Below are 12,937 nucleotides of genomic sequence, written 5' to 3' on the forward strand. Positions count from 1 at the left end.
CAGTCAGCAACCATCGAATCAGTGCCCACATATTCAATCTTGACATCACCACATTCAACTTTGTTCCTCAGATAGTGGTGACGAACATCAATGTGTTTACTCCTAGCATGATAACTGTAAGTACCTGTAAGTTTAATAGCACTTTGATTATCACAGTACAAAGTAATAGGTGTAACCTTTAAAGAAGGCCACAGTTCACAGTGCAACTGTCTCAGCCACATAGCTTCTTGAGTAGCAGCTGAGAGCGCCATATACTCTGCCTCAGTAGTAGACAAGGCAGTTTGCTGCCTTTTTGAATTCCAAGATATCGCTGCACCCTGGAAATTAAAAATGTATCCAGTACATGATTTTCTGTCTTCAGTACAGGAAGCCCAATCAGAGTCTGAGTATCCAGTGATTTCTTCATCAACATTACTTTTGTATACAAGCTGTAGATACTTTGTACCTTGTAAGTATCGAAATAACCTCTTAACAGCATTCCAATGCTCTTCTGTATGAGAACTATTATATCGACATAATGTATGCACTGCATAGCATATATCTGGCCTTGTTCCTTGTGAGATGTGAGTTTTCACATTGCAAGGCTTGCTCCAATGTTTCAGGATCTGGCTCAATAGATTTCTCAATTTCATTCTGACAGAGGAAGGTAGGCATAGCTCTGTGTTTTCTAGGCCTTAAATTAATTGTGTTTATAGGTGATTCACTCCTGGATATAGAATGCTCCGGGACATAATCATCATCACTTGCACAGACTGCACTATCAATTTCCTTTAAAGTCATGTCAGTAGTATCATCTAAATTATCTTCATTTATAACTACTTGCGATTCAGTAAGTGGTAGAAAAGCAAAATCTTTATTTACACTTTCTTCTAGGAAGATTACATCTCTGCTTCTCATTACTTTTCCTTCAGTTTTGTCAAACAATCTATAACCCTTGGACTCTAAACAATAACCTACAAATATAAGCTCTTTTGACTTACAGTCCCATTTTAACCTCTTCTCCTTTGGCACATGCATCATAGCTCTGCAACCAAACACTTTAATGTTACTGATATTAGGTTTAATGCCGGACCATAATTCCTCAGGAGTTTTATATTGTAAAGACTTTGTTGGTGAGCGATTGATAACATATGCAGCGGTGGCTACTGCCTCAGCCCAAAACTTCTTAGGTAGGCCAGAATTAATAAGCATACATTTAGCACGTTCTGTTAAAGTTCGGTTCATCCTCTCACTCATGCCGTTCTGTTCGGGGGTATAGGGTATAGTGAGTTGACGTTTGATACCAGAATCCCTACAAACCTTATCAAATGCTTCATTGACATACTCCTTTCCATTGTCAGATCTTAGTGTTTTAATTTTAGCATTTAATTGATTCTCTACTAGTAGCTTAAAATCTTTAAACTTTTCGAGTACTTGTGATTTAGAGCTGATAAAGTAAACAAATACCTTTCTAGACCAATCGTCGACAAAAGTGACATAATATCTGGCACCACCGAGAGACTTTTCCTCCATTGGCCCACATACATCTGAATGCACCAACTCCAGAAGGGCGGAAGCCCTTGTGCCAGCATGTTTGAATGGTTGCCTTGTTTGCTTACCTTTTAAGCAAGTATTACATACCACATGCTCCTCTCTACTTGATTCTATATCTGCTCCATCTGTAGACTCATTAAGTTTCTGAAGATCATTATAATTTAGATGACCCATCCTTTGATGCCATAGATGTACAGATGACATCAAAGCATAAGTTTCATTATGAACCACATATAAATTGTTCTTTATATATCCAGTGAGAATTAATTTAGACTCTTTATAAACATTACATGTATTCTTACTAAATTTTACTTGACAGTTATTCTGTGTCATTTGGCGGACTGACAGAAGATTAACAGCCAAATCTGGCACATATAAAACATTTTTTACTTGTATTGTACCAACTTTTAATTCACTTTCACCATCATATGTTTCTATATTTACTTTACCACAGCCTTTTACTGTTAATATTTTGTTGTCTGCAACTTTAATGTTTGTTACTAAAGCAGGTCCGTAGTCATAAAGCCAATCTCTCTTGTTTGTCATGTGCATTGCAGCTCCTGAATCAATGTACCAGCATCCACTCTCTAGGCCTGGTGAGGCTGGAAACGCTGCAACATAGCTAGAAGAAGTATTAATAGTTTCAGACTTATTCTTTTGATTTGAGCTGTTTGAGGCACAAAATTTGGCTAAATGACCATGCCTATTGCACCTAAAGCACCTAGGACCTTTACTATTTGCTTTAGAACCTGAACATTTACTATTCTTTGCCTTGCCTTTGTAGAAATTTGAAAAAAAAACAGATGAGTTGTCCGGAGACTTTACATCCTGTAAAATCTTTGTTTTAACTAAATCAGCAGTGATGGACACACCTGAGCTTTCCATAGCCATAATCATAGGACTATATGACTCTGGTAACCCGGCTAATAATAATGTGCCGAGCCACTCATCATCTACAATGAATTTTATATTACGAAGCTTGTGTGCACATGTGATGATTTTGTTGACATAGTTCTCAACACTACCACAACTTTCCAGATCTGTTGTAATTAGTTCTCGCAGAAGACCTACCTTCCTCAACAAGCCGGAGTCATCAAAAGCCTTTCTCAGGTTATCCCATACCTCAGCCGTGGTGGCATCCTGGATATGAACATAGTTCATAGGGTCAACTAGAAGGACTATTTTTGACCTTGCCTTCGTATCTTCGGTCTTCGTAAAAGCCATGCCCGATGTCTCGACACATTTCCACAAATCTTCATGCTCTAAAAAGGTTTTCACCGCGAAACTCCATGTAGGATAATTATCACGGCCCGCCAAACGATCAATTTGAGCAAAACGGGGGTCCGCCATTGTAAGCTGAAAAGTTAATGACGTCGCGACGTATCACGAAATCAATTTGCATCAACGTGATGCCTATCACTTTATAAATCCTACTTCCCTATTTCTATCCGGGCGTCTGGGCCCATAACCTGTTACAAACTATTTTAGAGTAGGAATTTAGTAAAGAGAAATAAATAAAACAGCTGAGTTAGACAATGGTGCGAACCGCTCAATATCTTGGAACAGACAGAGGCGATATATTTATTATAACAGACTACATTGACAGATACAGACTACATAATATTAAGTGGATGCGTTCAGTTTAACAAGAAGAACGGCTTTCATTACATTCTAATAAAAAATGAAGATCACCTTAACTCGCTAAGTAAAGCATGACTGGTGTTAGCTGTAGTTATATGTTTTTTATTGTTATTATTTATATTTAATTTCCTTACTTTTTCAAAACTCCATACAAAGATTAACACGTTCTACAAACAAAATATACTCTATACAGAACCACTCCACAGATATGACAGCAAAATAACTGAACCATTAATTATTGCTATGATTATGAATATATCAAATTTATCAAAGTACCACCATGATAGTGATAGGCCATATACCTTATACAATTGTCTACTTTTCCCTATTATACTATTCGACAAATATGACTCAATCGGTAATACAATCCTAAACACATTTAGATACAATTTTATGCCATTTTTTCTATCTATTTGAAAATTCGATAATTTGGGTTTAATTCGCGACATAGATGATACAAATTTCATAACCAACCAATATTTTAATTATCCGGAAGACTGTAAAGTTTTTTTCGAATCCACAGACCTCACCATTGTTACTCAAAACATCCGTAGCATTAATAAAAATTTTGATAGCTTTCTAGTGTTTCTTATTAGGCTTCAATTTAAGCCTGATTTAATTGTCCTAACTGAGTGTTGGATTGATGAAAATTTTACAGGTATTCACATAGATGGATATTCATGTACTTTCTCCCACAAATACATTAACAAATGCGACGGAATCGTAATTTTTCATAAAAATAACATTAACGTTAATATAACTGAACCGGCATTTACAGATGCTAACTGCTTAGTTAGTCATTTAAATAATAATGTTGTTATCATATCAATTTATAGATCACCTTCCTTCTATAATGTTGATAATTTTCTCGACTCACTCGAAAACCTCATTTTATCGTACAATGGACACCCTATCTATATAATTGGGGATCTTAATATCGACATTAAGGAGACGACCGACGATCGAAGAGCTCATAAGTTTCTTGAGCTAGTGAACTTCTACGGTCTTATACAAGGACACTTCTTACCAACCCGTGGAGGTAATTGTCTAGATCATGCACTCATTAGATCACATTCTCAATCACGCGTGGCTGTCTGCCCATCCCAAGTGAATGATCACATGTCTGTCATTATAGGAATGAATCAGACTAAACACCTGAATAATAATTTAGTCAAAGCCTCTCTTTTGATAAGTAAAGTTATAGACCACGACCAACTGTATAAAGATCTATCAGGGGTCGATTGGACCTTTCTTTATAACATCGAAAATATAAATGAAACAGTTGGTGCTTTCACAAGTACAATTACAAATGCAGTTAACACCAACACAAAAATCATTTATAAAAGAAATTCTCAAAGTATCAGAAAGCCATGGATAACACCTGGTTTGCTACGCTGTGTGAGAAGAAGAGATCAGTTGCATATCTTATCAAGAAAACAACCTAACAACGAACCGCTCCAAAAGCAATATACGCAATACCGAAATTTCTGTAATAACATACTTAAAAACCTTAAAAATTTACATGAGGCTAACACCATCCTTAAGAACAAAGACAAAAGTAGGAAACTATGGAAATCTATCAAAAATATATGCCACCTTAACCCAACTAAATCAAATTCTAATAAACTTCTTGATCTACAGGAAAACCCTGAAAAATCTCTCGATATTGTAAACAATTACTTCAGTTCGGTAGGTAATAAATTGGCTTCCGATATATTGTCTAAGACAAACCAGACTGAACATGACCTTTGCTACAAAGTATCAATTTCCGCTAATTTAAATTCTTTTCTTTTTCTTCCTTGTGACGAGCGTGAAGTCATAAAAATTATTAGTTCTCTTAAGCCAAATTCTGCCCCAGGTGATGATAATATTAGTAAGCGAGTGGTCATTTTACTAAAAAACATTGCTGCACCAATTTCTTATATCTGCAATCTTAGTATTGAGCAAGGTATCTTCCCTGAATCATGGAAAATAGCTAATATCACACCTATCTATAAATCAGGCAATAAAATAGATATTTCAAACTATCGTCCTATTTCTCTTCTCCCAACCCTCGCTAAAATCGCAGAAAAAATCATTAACGTCAGATTACTGAATTATTTGGAAAAAGAATCTATCCTTGCCGACAATCAATACGGATTCAGACTAAGTAGATCTACAGAAGATGCTACCACAGGACTGGTTGAAACCATAAGCTCCAAATTAGATGAAGGACAAAGATGTATCGGTGTTTTTCTTGATCTTGCCAAAGCTTTTGACACTGTTTCAAGGCCATTACTACTTGAAAAATTAGAAAGACTAGGAATTCGTGGAAATATCCTCCGTTGGTTTCAGTCCTACTTATCCAATCGAATGCAGAGGGTTCGAGTTGATGGGCATAGCAGTCAACTAGAAAACGTCTCATGCGGTTTGCCACAGGGAAGTGCCCTCAGTCCAACGCTTTTTTTAGTATACATTAACGATTTATGTTCACTTCAGCTCACCAATGCTAAACTCTTCTCTTTCGCTGATGACACAGCTATAGTCTTTTACTCACACTCTTGGGAACAAGCCGCATGGTTAGCTCATTTAGGTCTTCGCCAAATCTCTCAATGGCTTTTAGATAATCTCCTATCTCTAAATACGTCTAAGACCAAATACATATGTTTTCACATCTCGAAAACCAGCAAACCAAACCCTATCCCCCCTATTAAACTACACTCATGTCTGAACCCTTGCAACAAATGTAACTTTCCTCTCCTGGAACCCACGAAAACAACCAAATACCTGGGATTAATTATAGATTCAAGGCTTTGTTGGAGCCCTCAAATAAACTATCTATGTTCACGAGTTCGCAAACTTATAAATGTTATCAAACGCCTTAGAAAACCTTCTGACCCACATACAACCAAGATAGTGTATACTGCATTATGCCAGTCGATATTATCTTACTGCATATCGGTATGGGGTGGAGCGGCATTGTCCTCGATGCTTAAAATTGAGCGCACCCAACGTGCCATTCTTAAAATATCCTTCAGAAAACCTTTCCGATACTCAACCTCAAAATTGTACAGCGAAGCAGGGCTCCTAACTGTAAGACAACTTTATTTAATGGCAATATGCAGGCTTTTTTGGAAACAAACACCCCCTACACCAAATCTAACCAAACGCAAACCTTTATATAAACAACCTAAACATCGCACTTTTTTCGCTCAACGCTTTTTCTCCTTCCGAGGTCCTTTCATCTTTAACCACCTTATTAAAAATAAAATTATCACTAACATTTCAAAAATCACACTTCATACTTTCACTAAAAAACTCAAAAAATATCTTGTTAAGCTGTCCTATACTAACACTGAAAACATTCTTATCGTACAAAAATAGTATGGGTATAAATTTGTTAAGTAGAATTAATTAATTAAGTAACGTTTAGATGTAAAAGGAAGAGACTGGCTGCCCACAACACAGGGAATCCTAGTGTGGGGGCCAGTGCACTCTACTTTATAGAAACAATTAATGTATTTTGTGTCTAATAAAGTTATTTCTTTCTTTCTTTCTTTCTTTCTTTGGCTTTTTTCCATTTATTATATGGTATGTTTTTAGTTTTAATTAAATTTAAAACCATATATCAAATTAGTCACTTTTGACTCCATAATAAACATGGCCCCGTGTATCATCAAACATAAATCTTAGTGTCAAACCACTGTATGAAGTTTGACATATTTGACAGCACTCAAGACGAAATTGTGACTTGAGATACAGCGTAAATAAAAGGCCGCACTTTCAGTGGGTCTGAATCATAAATTTGATTCTAAATTTACCAATTCTTAAATACTTATTTTTTTAACCGGGGCAAACATAAGGAGGCTCACCTGATTTTATGTGATCCCGCCGCCCATGGACACTAAATACCAGAAGGCTCGCGAACGCGTTACCGGCCTTTATCTTTTTAGTTGTAAAACTACATATATACATATGAATTATCAAATAATTGTTTAACACAATTTCGTCGAAATGTAAATAATAATTTTGCGTTTTGTACAATAAGCTAGTTGTATAAATGTTGTAAAATAAATGTCAGACATTGTCGATGGCATGTGATATCTCGTGTTATTAATGTCAAACTTTACAACGGTCATTAGTAAAATCGAATCAGCAGAATCGACGTTAACGATGACATTTGACCACTAAAATCTGCGTTTGTGTCTGAGATTTGAAATTGCTAAAATACCGTTGGCGATACTGTAATGTGATGTGCGATCTTGATATTGAAAACAATATTGTTTGTGATAAGATGAATTTGCAACTTTTTTCATTTACGTTTCTCTTTCCGCATATATTATAAATCTATGTCGTTTTCGGTTTTGTAAATGTCAGAACTTGACATTAGTCATAATTGTGTCGTCAATGTCAAATTTTGACATGTGTCATAATCGACAAGTCAATGTCAGATCTTAACTATTTTAACGTAAGATAAGGCGACAATATGCTTATGTATATATAATATATCTAATCGCGTTTAAATAAAAAATAAAATACGTTTATTTTGGAACATAAGATCTTCTAGGTATCACTTATTCCACGTCAATCAATTCAAGCTTGTAGGCATCCCTACTCATCGGCAAAGACAGAGGGTGTACGCCGAGAGAAAAAGCTGGCGTAAAAAACTCTCGGTACTCTTTTAAAAAAGCAAATCATCAAACAATATTTAAAACAAATATATCAAATTAATTAGAGGCAGCCTGCCCAGCACTAGTCCCAGGCCCTTTTATCAACTAGATAATTGTTAAACTGAACGCATCCACTTAATATTATGTAATCTGTATCTGTCAATGTTGTCTGTTATAATAAATATATCGCCCCTGTCTGTTCCAAGATATTGAGCGGTTCGCACCATTGTCTAACTCAGCTGTTTTATTTACTTCTCTTTACTAAATTCCTACTCTAAAATAGTTTGTAACAGGTTATGGGCCCAGACGCCCGGATAGAAATAGGGAAGTAGGATTTATAAAGTGATAGGCATCACGTTGATGCAAATTGATTTCGTGATACGTCGCGACGTCATTAACTTTTCAGCTTACAATGGCGGATCCCCGTTTTGCTCAAATTGATCGTTTGGCGGGCCGTGATAATTATCCTACATGGAGTTTCGCGGTGAAAACCTTTTTAGAGCATGAAGATTTGTGGAAATGTGTCGAGACATCGGGCATGGCTTTTACGAAGACCGAAGATACGAAGGCAAGGTCAAAAATAGTCCTTCTAGTTGACCCTATGAACTATGTTCATATCCAGGATGCCACCACGGCTAAGGAGGTATGGGATAACCTGAGAAAGGCTTTTGATGACTCCGGCTTGTTGAGGAAGGTAGGTCTTCTGCGAGAACTAATTACAACAGATCTGGAAAGTTGTGGTAGTGTTGAGAACTATGTCAACAAAATCATCACATGTGCACACAAGCTTCGTAATATAAAATTCATTGTAGATGATGAGTGGCTCGGCACATTATTATTAGCCGGGTTACCAGAGTCATATAGTCCTATGATTATGGCTATGGAAAGCTCAGGTGTGTCCATCACTGCTGATTTAGTTAAAACAAAGATTTTACAGGATGTAAAGTCTCCGGACAACTCATCTGTTTTTTTTTCAAATTTCTACAAAGGCAAGGCAAAGAATAGTAAATGTTCAGGTTCTAAAGCAAATAGTAAAGGTCCCAGGTGCTTTAGGTGCAATAGGCATGGTCATTTAGCCAAATTTTGTGCCTCAAACAGCTCAAATCAAAAGAATAAGTCTGAAACTATTAATACTTCTTCTAGCTATGTTGCAGCGTTTCCAGCCTCACCAGGCCTAGAGAGTGGATGCTGGTACATTGATTCAGGAGCTGCAATGCACATGACAAACAAGAGAGATTGGCTTTATGACTACGGACCTGCTTTAGTAACAAACATTAAAGTTGCAGACAACAAAATATTAACAGTAAAAGGCTGTGGTAAAGTAAATATAGAAACATATGATGGTGAAAGTGAATTAAAAATTGGTACAATACAAGTAAAAAATGTTTTATATGTGCCAGATTTGGCTGTTAATCTTCTGTCAGTCCGCCAAATGACACAGAATAACTGTCAAGTAAAATTTAGTAAGAATACATGTAATGTTTATAAAGAGTCTAAATTAATTCTCACTGGATATATAAAGAACAATTTATATGTGGTTCATAATGAAACTTATGCTTTGATGTCATCTGTACATCTATGGCATCAAAGGATGGGTCATCTAAATTATAATGATCTTCAGAAACTTAATGAGTCTACAGATGGAGCAGATATAGAATCAAGTAGAGAGGAGCATGTGGTATGTAATACTTGCTTAAAAGGTAAGCAAACAAGGCAACCATTCAAACATGCTGGCACAAGGGCTTCCGCCCTTCTGGAGTTGGTGCATTCAGATGTATGTGGGCCAATGGAGGAAAAGTCTCTCGGTGGTGCCAGATATTATGTCACTTTTGTCGACGATTGGTCTAGAAAGGTATTTGTTTACTTTATCAGCTCTAAATCACAAGTACTCGAAAAGTTTAAAGATTTTAAGCTACTAGTAGAGAATCAATTAAATGCTAAAATTAAAACACTAAGATCTGACAATGGAAAGGAGTATGTCAATGAAGCATTTGATAAGGTTTGTAGGGATTCTGGTATCAAACGTCAACTCACTATACCCTATACCCCCGAACAGAACGGCATGAGTGAGAGGATGAACCGAACTTTAACAGAACGTGCTAAATGTATGCTTATTAATTCTGGCCTACCTAAGAAGTTTTGGGCTGAGGCAGTAGCCACCGCTGCATATGTTATCAATCGCTCACCAACAAAGTCTTTACAATATAAAACTCCTGAGGAATTATGGTCCGGCATTAAACCTAATATCAGTAACATTAAAGTGTTTGGTTGCAGAGCTATGATGCATGTGCCAAAGGAGAAGAGGTTAAAATGGGACTGTAAGTCAAAAGAGCTTATATTTGTAGGTTATTGTTTAGAGTCCAAGGGTTATAGATTGTTTGACAAAACTGAAGGAAAAGTAATGAGAAGCAGAGATGTAATCTTCCTAGAAGAAAGTGTAAATAAAGATTTTGCTTTTCTACCACTTACTGAATCGCAAGTAGTTATAAATGAAGATAATTTAGATGATACTACTGACATGACTTTAAAGGAAATTGATAGTGCAGTCTGTGCAAGTGATGATGATTATGTCCCGGAGCATTCTATATCCAGGAGTGAATCACCTATAAACAGAATTAATTTAAGGCCTAGAAAACACAGAGCTATGCCTACCTTCCTCTGTCAGAATGAAATTGAGAAATCTATTGAGCCAGATCCTGAAACATTGGAGCAAGCCTTGCAATGTGAAAACTCACAAAAATGGATAAGTGCCATGGATGATGAATACAATTCATTATTGGAAAATAATACATGGACTCTGTCAAAACTCCCTTATGGAAGGGTTGCTATTCCCTGCAGATGGGTATTTAAAACTAAATTAGATGGCGATGGAAACGTCACAAGATATAAGGCGAGGTTGGTTATAAAAGGTTATCAGCAGAAACAATATATAGATTACAATGAAGTCTACGCACCTGTTGTGAGATTAAGTTCCATTAGATACCTGCTTGCAATAGCAGCTAAATATCAGCTCAAGATAGAACAGCTGGATGCTGTCACAGCATTTTTACAGGGTGACATAGATGTGGAGCTATACATGTCACAACCATCCAGATATGATAATGGGACAAAAGAAGTTTGCAAATTGAATAAATCAATATATGGTTTGAAGCAAGCCAGTAGAACTTGGAACAAAAAGCTTGATAATTTTTTGAGTAGTATTGGATTTTCAAAATCGAATGTAGATCCTTGTGTCTACTATAAATATGAAAATGAACATGTTATGTTTATAACTATATATGTTGATGACATTTTGTTGTTTCACAACTGTCAGGAGTCAGCAAACAATATAAAAGCAAAAATGAAGAATAATTTCAAAATGAATGAGCTTGGAATTGCTTATTGTTATATTGGACTTTGTATTTCATACAGTTCAGAAGGAATAGCCATTGATCAAACTAGGTACATAGAAAATACATTAAGACGTTTTGGTATGGAACAATGTAACTCAGTAGGAACTCCAATGGAACCGAATATAAAGTTTTCAAGTTCTGAAAAATTTGAAAGTATACCTTACCAGGAAGCCACTGGCTGCTTATTATACATCTCACAAGGAACAAGGCCAGATATATGCTATGCAGTGCATACATTATGTCGATATAATAGTTCTCATACAGAAGAGCATTGGAATGCTGTTAAGAGGTTATTTCGATACTTACAAGGTACAAAGTATCTACAGCTTGTATACAAAAGTAATGTTGATGAAGAAATCACTGGATACTCAGACTCTGATTGGGCTTCCTGTACTGAAGACAGAAAATCATGTACTGGATACATTTTTAATTTCCAGGGTGCAGCGATATCTTGGAATTCAAAAAGGCAGCAAACTGTTGCCTTGTCCACTACTGAGGCAGAGTATATGGCGCTCTCAGCTGCTACTCAAGAAGCTATGTGGCTGAGACAGTTGCACTGTGAACTGTGGCCTTCTTTAAAGGTTACACCTATTACTTTGTACTGTGATAATCAAAGTGCTATTAAACTTACAGGTACTTACAGTTATCATGCTAGGAGTAAACACATTGATGTTCGTCACCACTATCTGAGGAACAAAGTTGAATGTGGTGATGTCAAGATTGAATATGTGGGCACTGATTCGATGGTTGCTGACTGCCTCACCAAAGCCCTACCGAAGCCCAAACACCAGCACTTCCTCATCGCTATGGGTTTGCGTTCAAGGGAGGATGTTAAACTGAACGCATCCACTTAATATTATGTAATCTGTATCTGTCAATGTTGTCTGTTATAATAAATATATCGCCCCTGTCTGTTCCAAGATATTGAGCGGTTCGCACCATTGTCTAACTCAGCTGTTTTATTTACTTCTCTTTACTAAATTCCTACTCTAAAATAGTTTGTAACAATAATCAATAACTTTATAGTAAGCCTTTTTACACAGCTTTTCTTTAATACATTTCTTAAATTTATTAAAAGGCAGAGATAAAAGAGCCTCTGGGATTTTATTAAAGAAGAGTATCCCTTTCCCCAAAAAAGAATTACTAACTTTACATAGTCTAGTACGGGGAAATTGCAGCCTGCGTTTGTTCCGAGTATTGACATTGTGCGTATGTTCTAATCTAGTATATTTATCACTATTTTTGTATACAAACATAATATTTTCATAAATATATTGCGAGGGAAAGGTAAGTATATTAATTTCCTTGAATTTATCTCTGAGAGATTCCCTACATTTTAAATTATAGATTGCACGAATAGCCCTCTTCTGCAGAATGAAAACAGATTCGACATCAGCAGCGTGACTCCATAACAATAAGCCATAAGTCATTAAGCTGTGAAAGTAACTAAAATAAACAAGTTTAGCTGTATCGACATCAGTCAGTGAGCGAATTTTTTTAACCGCGTAAACTGCAGAACTAAGTCTCTTCGCCAATCCGTTGATATGAGGGGACCACTGAAGTTTTGAATCCAAGGTGATCCCAAGAAATACAGTTGTATCATCCAGATTCAATTCCTCATTATTTATAATTGGTCTAGTACCCATAACCCTCGCATTTCTTGCACAAAATTTAATGCATTTCGTTTTTTTAGCATTAAGCAGAAGGTTATTCATACTAAAC

The sequence above is a fragment of the Pieris rapae genome, chromosome W (genome assembly GCF_905147795.1).
Source record: "Pieris rapae chromosome W, ilPieRapa1.1, whole genome shotgun sequence".
Lineage (NCBI taxonomy): Eukaryota > Metazoa > Arthropoda > Insecta > Lepidoptera > Pieridae > Pieris > Pieris rapae.